Below are 8,122 nucleotides of genomic sequence, written 5' to 3' on the forward strand. Positions count from 1 at the left end.
GCTGGGTGATGATCGTGGACAGGTGGTTCACGGAGGGTTATATCCAGGACCACGAGGCGGGGCAGGAGCGGCGTATGGCAGCGACAGGCCCCACACACCATCGAGGCAACCGTAGCCTCGGCGCGTACAAGCAAGCATGGGTACGTGAATTTTTAGTATTCTGACGCTCTATTCTGCATGTTTCTTCTAATCATCTTCTTGTCTTTCTCGCAGTCGGTGTCACATAGTGGCCAGTCCATCTCCAATTTCATGGCATATGGTCTGGCCCCAAGGGTAAGGCGACGTCCACTGTCACCTTCACCCCAGATGACCCGCCCGAGTCCTACAACAACCCGAGCGTCCACACCCGCATCAGTTCGTACGCGTCGAAGGCAAGGTCGGTCCATGGGCCAGACTGGGATCCGAGCACCGACGACATCGATGGGACGATGGTCATGAGGCTTGGACAATGCAAGAAGCATGGGCGGTACTGGATTGGCGATGGCACTCTCGAGCCCAACGAGATTCCCTCCCTCTCCCAGATCCGAGCACAGACCCCGAGCGGAGGCCCGGCCATACGCCAACGGACGTCCCCTTCACAGCAGCGGGTCGACGCACTCTAGGTTAGTCCCGTTTAACTCTTCGTACATTGATCTTTAAATAACTTAGTTACCTTTGCATTACTGAAACATTCGATTGAAATGTTGCAGGCCGAGAATGAGAGGATGGCTCAGGAGCTGTGGGACCTGGCGGCGAGGACCGAGCAGGCCGAGCGGGAAAGACAGGCCGAGCGGGCCGAGCGGGAAAGGCAGGCCAAGCAGCTAGTGGAGATTACGACATTCCTGTAGAACTTTGGGCAAATGCACGGTGTAGCTGTGCCGCAGTTCGCTCCACCGCTGCCGCTAGTTATAGCTAGTCCTGTGAGTATGAAACCAAATTGCTTCGACTAGTGCTTTCATTAGATGACCACTCTAACAGATGCAATCTCTTGTCCTTTATGTAGCCTCCGTCGGCGGGTTCGAATAACCCATCTCAGGCGCAAGCAGGCGACGACACTTTTCCTTCACCAGACACTCAGTTTCCTCCCCACCTGTAGTTTGTATCTCTTTTTCACCGCTTGATGGACATGTGATGCACTATGATCGACCATCGACTTGTTTCGATGGATATTGGACCTATTATGCTTGTGATGTCGTGTATGTGAGATATTGTGTGATCGACATGTGATATATATGTGGTATTGCCTTTGTGATGAGATGGATGTGATATATATGTGCTATATTGTGTTTGTGATGTCACAGATGTTATATATATCTCTTATATGCTGTGTTTGTGAATATAGAATCAAAAAAAAATTAGCCTCTTTGCCGAGTGCCCTGACTCTGGCACTCGGCAAAGCTGGGAATTCTGAGAATTCCCAGCTTTGCCGAGTGCCAGGGCCAGGGCACTCGGCAAAGAAATTACGAAAAAAATAAAAAAAATCTTTGCCGAGTGCCGACCTGGCATGGCACTCGGCAAAGAAATTATTAAAAAAATCTTTGTCGAGTGCCTCCCCAGCAGGGCGCTCGGCAAAGAAATTTTAAAAAAATTAAAAAAATCTTTGCCGAGCGCCTCTGACATGGCACTCGGCAAAGCATGTGCTAACGGAACCGGCGCCATGACGGTCACTTTTCTTTGCCGAGTGCCAAGATTGCACTCGGCAAAGACTTTGCCGAGTGCCCGATAAAAGACACTCGGCAAAGAATTCTTTGTCGACGGATTTTTTACCGGATGCTCTTTGCCGAGTGCTGCACTCGGCAAAGGCTTTGCCGAGGGCAAAGTAGCCTTTGCCGAGTGCATTAGACACTCGGCAAAGCGCCTGAATCCAGTAGTGACTTCAGCATGAAACTTTGTAGAACGATAACAGTAATGAGATTGTTGTAATGTTTTGAACTACTATATAAGGCCTTGTTTGGATGCATGTGTATTCACTTCAATCCACATATGCTGGAGTGGAATGGAATAGAATTTAGTTTAATTCCACTTCAACACATGTGGATTTAGATGAATACCAAACAAAGCCTAAAGGGAACTTAAGTTTCCAAGAGTTGGGGGGTGGGGTGGGGGGGGGGGGGGGGGGGGGGGGCTAGAATATGTTATGCTAAATGTAAACAGTTTTACACTTGCTGTTTCAATAAAGCGGGATAAATCTTTTTTCTAAAAAAAAAGTTGGGTCTAGGACTTTAGGTTGGTAGTTGATACAATGATACTACAATATGATATGATATGATCCACTTTACCTCTTGTTTGTATGTGTTTTTTTGCTTCCTTCCCTTAGCTTGTTTGCGCATGCTGTATATATACGTGTTTGGGATTTGAGTTGAGTGCGCGCTGGCAGCATCCATGATCGACTGCATGCCTTGAAATGTGTATGTGTATATATGTGCATGGTGCTGGGCACCTTTTATCGGCCGATCGATCGTTGGAACGCCAGCCCAAGTCGTCCTAACTAGCTACTCATCACCTAGCTAGCTTTATCCACTGATGATCATCGATCCATGGAAACCATTGTCCATGCATGGCACTAGCTATACCTAGTTGATGTAGCATATGCATAGCTTTGTCGCCGGTCCATGAGCTAGCCGAGAAACGCGCTGTATGCACATGCCTGGATGATATGCATGCACCAAGTAAGCTAGTGGCCATTTTACTATCCTTACTCCTCTGTTTGGCACTCGGCACTCCACCCCTTTCTGGTTTTACATACTTTATTTACCGCCATGCAGGGACCATATATGAGAGGGAAAGAGACACAATTATAAATAAAAAAAAGCAATATAATAGTTTTTTATACAAAATCGAGACTTTTGGCTCTATATATAGTACCATATATTGAGTTAACTATATAAACTGGCCAATGCAAGCTCATCAAAATGCCAAGTTGGTAGAAAGTAGGCAATGCATTTATGCCTCAGCATACTTGAGTTGTCGCAGCAATCACAGTGCTCTTCTCCACGAAATCTATATGCACGTACCATCCCTCCATCTCAAATAAAATATAATGATATACCATTTTTTTTTTTTAGAATTACACAGCACAGACGCCCACAACATGCACACACTCACCTCTACGAACACATGCACGTAAATTCTACTCATACGAGCACACCTTCGAAGGACCAAGCCGACAGATTTTGAGATTCACGAAGTTACCACAGGCGCGTCGCTATCGACGGGGACATCTCCTACCACTGAACCGATAACGCTTGTAATAAATCTAGAAAAATACGAGCACATGTGCCAAGTCGAGGATTTGAACTCCGGTGGACAGGTTCCACCACACGGAACCAAACTGACCGATTTATGATCAGTTCGAAATGATATACAATATCTTGAAGACAGATTAAGAATGAAACGCAACTACTCTATCACCAATGTTATGGCGTGTCTATTTAATCGCTTCTGGTTTCAAAAAGAATACAATGTAATTTTAGGTATCAGTCTGAACAAACACTTGCCTAGTTTATAATTATACCTTTTTTTTGACGGAGGGGGTATTTAGTGAAAACCATGTGGTCAGTCTTCGATCAAGCATGAAGTTTAAGACGACATATTTAATACACATGGTTATTTAGCCAATCGTTGCCCCTCAAATAGACATCAAGATCAAGGACCAAATTTAAACGCCCAAAGTCTCTATATTTTGAAACGGTGGAACTAGCTAGTACGTAGGAGGCAAAAAAAAAAAAAAAATCTAGCAGTGGTCTGGTGGTCGGCATGAGCTGGCTATAAAAAAGGAGCTGCTCGACGCGAGGAAGGCACACTCTTGGAGTAGCAGCCTAGCCTAGTACAGTGGTAGAAGACGAGATGGCGGCGAGAAGGGTGTGTAGTTCCGTGCTGGCCATTGGCCTGCTGCTGGCCGCCGCCGTCGGCGCAGTGCCGCCTCATCTTCAGCTGGTGACTGACACTGACGGTGGTTTGTCGCTGGACTTCCACGCGGCGTCGTGCCCGCAGCTGGAGGGCATCGTGCGCGCCGCCGTGCAGGCCGGGCGAGGCCAGGACGTCCAAGTCACGGCCGGCCTCCTCCGCATCTTCTTCCATGCATGACTGCCTCCCCCAGGTTCATATTCATACTCCTCCTCTTCATATATATAGCCTCCGTTACAAACTTACAAAGGAAAAACGCTTCTGTACTTTCTCGCATGTATGTAACGAATACAAATAAAACTAGGGGTGCGACGCGTCCATCCTTCTGGACGGCGAGAAGGCCTTTGGGCCCAACGCTTCTCTGCAGCCGCGGGCGCTGCAGCTCATCGAGAGCATCCGCGCCAAGGTGCACGCCGTGTGCGGCGCCACCGTCTCCTGCGCCGACATCATCGCGCTGGCCACCCGCGACGCCGTCAGCCTGGCCGGAGGTCCGTCCATCGCGATGCCCCAGGGCCGCACCGACAGTCTCAGGCCGGCCACGAACGCGGAGGTAAACACCCTCCCGTCGCCCTTCTCCGACGTGAACACGCTCCTCGGCACCTTCAGCCGCAGGGGCCTCGCCGACCCCGCCGACCTCGTCGCGCTCTCCGGCGGCCACACCGTCGGGAAGGCTAGCTGCAGCTTCATCAGGGGGAACGACGACTTCTCCCGGAGGCTCGCCGCCAACTGCTCCGCCGGCCGCACCGGGAAGCAGAGCCTGGACGTGATCACGCCCGACGCCTTCGACAACAGGTACTTCGTCGCGCTGAGGAGCGCCCAGGGGGTGCTGCTCTCCGATCAGGGCCTCGCCGGCGACCAGCGCACGGCCAGCTTCGTCGCCGCCTTCGCCAGCAACCAGGGCGCCTTCTTCGACCAATTCGCCAAGTCCATGGTCAAACTGGGCAGCATCAAGGCCGCCGCCGCCGGCGAGATACGCCGCAACTGCTTCAGGCCCAACGGCCGCGTCAGCCTCGACGACGTCAGCGCCCTCATCGGCGATGATGCCACCGCCGTCGCCTGCGACGAGGGCTTTGCAGCCTCCGCCGCTTGATGATAAGACATCATGCATGATCTCGCATGCACGCTACAGTACTATGTACGTGTAAGTGTAACGCGTTAATTGATTGTGGATCGCACCTATACACCTTAGTAGGTGTACGTACTACGTTCTTATTTCATGCTAAGTTTGCTTTGAGTGAGCCATCAGTGAGGTATGAGGTAGGTAGCTAGCTTGAATCGATCGATGGATGGACGAGATCGGTAGTGTAATAATGCCCTGCCAGTACGTGCATTGTTAGCACGCGGCAGGTTGTAGTATGTACTCCAATATGCATATGTGTTTTATTAACGCTAGTAGTTTGATGAATCATCATGTGAGAAATGCATGCCCATCAGCCAGACCAGATATGCATCACGTTATTATAAGCTTGTCCCTCGTTCGAGTGTTTTTCTTTTCTTTGTTTGTTTATTATTACTAGATAGAGTAGAGAGGTGTGTGGCGGCTTTAATCAGCTAATTAATTTGGCCCCTAAAACGGAACATTACAAACGCTGTACGGCTGTACCCGTGCTAGCTAGCTAGCCTGTTATTGCACTCAGAAACATGCGTTAAGTACGAAAAGAACTCCGATGATCCATATCCACAAACAGATCGAGAGTAAAGAAATGAGTTGGCGGGACCAGAACGTGTAACCAGCAGCAATTAGCAGCCCAAATGGCGTCAGTTTTTTAAGCTAGTAAAGGTAAGCTTATCACTAACCGGCATCATTTCATTTTGATCAACTCGCATATATAACTATTCATATAGAAATTAAATGTGAAAAGCGACTCGAGCAACAACGCCCGCAATGGCACGTTCTTTTTTTTTGAAACTAAGAAGTTGAAACGCTAGCTGATGAGAGCGAGGGAGGGTCAATGAATTGCATTGGCCAGAGACAACATCAAGTGCCTACGTGCGCCATGCATAGGAAAATGAAAACCTTACCAACAATAACGTACGCAACAAGTGGCAAGCAGTTTCGTATACTAGACTAGACGTGTGGATATACACACTGCACAATATAATGGAGCACATGCAGTGAATTTGTTAATTATTATCCAGGCAGTGGGCAGTGGCAGACATCATATATATCGAGGTTGGCTTGGGCACTGGGGCTCATGCATGCACCCGGACCCGGCCTCCTCCCGTTGTGCTGCAGCTTCTCGACCACACGCCGGCGTCTGTATTTTAATTTTAGGCCCTCGCAGACTTCTCCAACGCTTTAGTTTAGTTCTGGTTTCTTGACAAACTCCATTTTCATGAAACGACTCTGTAAGTGAAGTTACATAGAGAAGAAATCGTTCTTTTTATACATGATGAGTGATGAAGCCATCTAGAACATGACTTTTTTTTACTCTCACGGGGAGAGGGAGTTTTCCCCACCTAGAATTTTATTTGGCCCTCGCGGCCCACGGTAATGTTTACACTTGGCCCTGTTCGGTTTACCCCATATTCAGCTTGTTCGACTTCTTTTTTCAGCCGGAACAGTGTTTTTCTCTCACAACAATTCAGCCAGAACAGTGTTTTCAGCCAGTTTCAGCCAAGTTTCAGACCAGCGAACGGGGCCAGTGGGCCAGCTTAGCGGCCTAGCATGTCATGGAAGATCGTGCACCAATGATCCGCTACACTTCTTCTCGGCAGTTTGGCTCTCCATTACTCCGCTTCGCTCCTACAGGCAAGCAACAACTGTTTTTTTAATGTCATCGGGGGATTACTCTCCACCTTAATGTATATTGATGATATAGCCCCAAATCGGCTCGTTTTATGTTTTACAATGTTGAGGAGGAAAAACAACAACAACAAGACGCCCTGGCACCCAAAGCGAAGAGTGGCAGAAACCACAAATATACTAGCAAAATGCAAAGACTACCACAATAAGGCAGATGAAATCTTCGACGATGCCTCCACGGAGGTGGAATGACGACAAAACGCAATCATCGTCGGTCAAGCAGTAGCTTGGCAAGGTTTTCACCTGAGCCTCACCGTGAGGGGGGCACCGCTGCCACACCGCACGGAGCCGTTCCCGGACTCCCCCGCAATGGTGGGAGGCGCACACCGGCAAGCGTCCATGCCTGGACAGAGGGGGCGGGGCGGCCGCCACCACATCGCGTGGAGCCGTTCACGGACTCACCCGCGACGGTGGGAGGCACGCACCGACAAGCGGCCATGCCTGGATGGAGATGGGAGGGTGCTGGCCGCCACCACACCGCGCGGAGCTGTTCCCGGACTCGCCCACATTGGTGGGAGGCGCGCACTGGCACACGTCCATGCCTGGACAGGGGAAGGGGGGGTGCCGGCCGCTGCCACACCTTGTGGAGCCATTCCCGGACTCAGCCGCGACGGTGGGAGGCACGCACCGGCAAGCGCTCGCGCCTGGGTAGAGGGACTTGCTCACACACTTCACACAGCGCTGCTGGCACGATGTTCTTTCGCTGCAGATTGGTTCGGCATTGTATCCGGCCTTGAGTCAGCAGCCACATAAACATTTGGACCCTCAGTGGCGCGGAGTTTTTCCAAATGAATGTAGATCTTTCGTTGGTTCCCTGAATGCAGATCAAGAACATGACTTCTTCGACTTCTCTGGCTCCTTAAATGAAGTTGTTTGCGAAGAAAAACCCTACCAAACAGGGGTCTTAATCTTCTCCATTTACATACTTTGTTACTTTAGCCATTCAAGTGCAAATGTAGTTTAAACTTGTTTAAGGTATACCACCTAGGTCCTCATTATCAGCGAGGGTGCTTTAATTTGTTACCCAGTTTTCAAGAGTGTTATATCAAAAGGGAGTATAGCTGAGAATTTTTACTTTGAAAATTTATTTCAAATTTCAAGAATTTAAAACGAACATTTGGGCCTCTAAACTCCTCGCTTCTCGTGGCACTCCTGAATGTAATTACTTTGTTTAATCTCGATGGTTTCTCTACTGACTGCCTCATTGACAAGCATCGTCTCTTTCAGTGGCCGGCGCCTTTGTTAGCCGCCGCTCTGTTCCTGGACAAGTTTTGGGTAACCACAAAAGAAAAGGCTGGGAATATGTACCCCCTCGAATTGCTCGGAGGAAAAAAAAAATCTTCTTAACACAGGCACAACGTAGACAAATACCAAGTCCGCCAACATATGCATGTTGTGCCATTGGGCATTTCACTATTCCCTGTTTCTTGT

At 49.3% G+C, this 8,122-nt stretch overlaps 1 pseudogene; it reads left to right on the forward strand.

The window, feature by feature from the left end:
* The first annotated feature begins 3,806 nt into the window (after positions 1-3,806).
* LOC136494406 (cationic peroxidase SPC4-like) lies at positions 3,807-5,352 on the forward strand (annotated as a pseudogene).
* Positions 5,353-8,122: the final 2,770 nt, after the last annotated feature.

This window comes from Miscanthus floridulus, chromosome 11 (assembly GCF_019320115.1).
Source record: "Miscanthus floridulus cultivar M001 chromosome 11, ASM1932011v1, whole genome shotgun sequence".
Taxonomy (NCBI): Eukaryota; Viridiplantae; Streptophyta; class Magnoliopsida; order Poales; family Poaceae; genus Miscanthus; species Miscanthus floridulus.